The sequence below is a fragment of the Dermacentor albipictus genome, unplaced genomic scaffold (assembly GCF_038994185.2).
Source record: "Dermacentor albipictus isolate Rhodes 1998 colony unplaced genomic scaffold, USDA_Dalb.pri_finalv2 scaffold_146, whole genome shotgun sequence".
Lineage (NCBI taxonomy): Eukaryota > Metazoa > Arthropoda > Arachnida > Ixodida > Ixodidae > Dermacentor > Dermacentor albipictus.
The window spans coordinates 1-1785 of NW_027225700.1; the positions used below are offsets into that span (position 1 = coordinate 1).

The 1785-nt window shown below is 51.7% G+C and overlaps 1 non-coding gene across 1 annotated transcript; it reads right to left on the bottom strand.

The window, feature by feature from the left end:
- Positions 1 to 1262: 1262 nt before the first annotated feature.
- Positions 1263 to 1454, bottom strand: LOC139053507 (U2 spliceosomal RNA). The gene has a single exon (XR_011510524.1). It is a non-coding gene; the product is annotated as a U2 spliceosomal RNA (small nuclear RNA).
- Positions 1455 to 1785: the final 331 nt, after the last annotated feature.

Here is a 1785-nt window from a genome sequence, read left to right on the forward strand (position 1 = left end):
AGAAATGATACGCGATCCTCAGCATTGACTTGGCTGATGTGGCACTCGCATTTATGTTCTTTACCTTAGGCGAGCGCAACGCGCCAACTGAACTCCAATTTCCCATAACGGAAATTCGTATTTGGCCATTTGGTTGTATTTTTGGCTGATGTTCGCGTTTTTTCGCCCGAGCATGCGCTTCACTGCGCCGCTCGTTGCCCCTTCAATGCGGCTTCACTGCCCTGCAGGCGTGTTCTGCGTCAAGCCGAACCACCAGGCAAAAAGCCTGGGCGCCGCCATCTTGTTGAGAGCGGCGCCGGGGACACAATCGCGCCTAGCTCATTGAGTTTTCCCCCAAAACTGAACGAAATAGCCTTATTTAAATGAGAAAGATGCCGCGAGTGCCGCAACGAAGGACCTTAAGGATTACCGAAGGGTAACTGAGGGCGACGCGACGAGCTTTGGAAAGAAGAATGATGGGTGTAGCGCTACGGGGGATAAGAATAGAGCAGATTCGGGGGGTGAGCGAACAAACGCGAGCTAATGACACCTTAGTTTAAACCAAGAAAAAGAAATGGGCGTGCGCAGGGCATGCAATGTGGGGGGAAGATCATCAATTAAGGGTTACCGACTGAATTCCAAGAGAAGGGAAGCGTAGCACGGGGTGGCGGAAATTTAGGAGGGCAGATTAGATTAGGAAGGGCGCAGGCACTAGACGGCGACCGTGACCGGGCTTACACGTGACCGGGGTGCTTGGAGAATAATGGGAGAGGTCTTTGCCCTGCAGTGGTCGTAGCCAGCAGGATGATGATGACGAAAAGGTAGCAACAGGTATTCATAACATACAGGTTGGAAAGCTGAGGCACCTCTGAACCCTTGAATATATTTCGCCACACTTGGCCATACGACAAGTTTGTTTTCGAGGCGCTCGGTCCCACTGCAGCGAAAATGTTGCCGGAAATCGGGCACTCCATTTTTGTTTCATAGGGAACCTTTCTTCCACTAGGGCAGCGGATTTTCGCAGGGCGAGCTTGCTGTCGTTTACGGATCAAAGCGATAGTGAACTCCAAAATGCAGTGTTGGCTTTGAGTGGGACTTACATTGATTGCAAAACCCACGGCTAATCACCCTTCCCCCCCCCCCCCCCCCAAGTGGCTCATTACAGCAGACAATCGTTCAGAAACACCGGCATCGTTGCGTATAGTATGGGAATGGTGCGTGTCACGTGAGTGCTCGCTTCGAGCTTGTGTTCTTCATTTTGATTGAATGAAGTCTCACCTAAGTGAGCGGGGGCCGATCCCGGAGGTAGTGCAATACCGGGCCGACCTGCGGCGGAGGTGAAGCAGGCTTCAAGCACTCCGCCAACTTCCAAAAATAGGTTTAATATCGTGGGTCCATATAGAACCCGTATCAGATATTAAGCTGATAAGAACAGATACTACACTTTGATCTTAGCCAAAAGGCCGAGAAGCGATGTCTTTCACTTCACTCCATTGTACCACTGCCTTGTGGGTGCCCTGGCGACATTGGTAACCTCAGCAACAGCGTGGGCAATCTTATAAAACCCAGCCCGTCTAGAGACTCTATGCTCTCTATCTCGCGAATCAACTCGCGACGCCTCAGTCTTTCACTGTTAACGAAACGCCGTCGCGTAGAAACGAGACCCGAGCGCAAGCTTGTTCGCAAGGCAAAACCAACGAAGGCAACCTCGTAGAAAACGGAACAGGCGAGCGGAAAACACGCGCAAGGGGAATGCTTACTTCCGTCTGAATGCGACCGCTCAAGGCGGCTTTCTTTGAGGCCTTC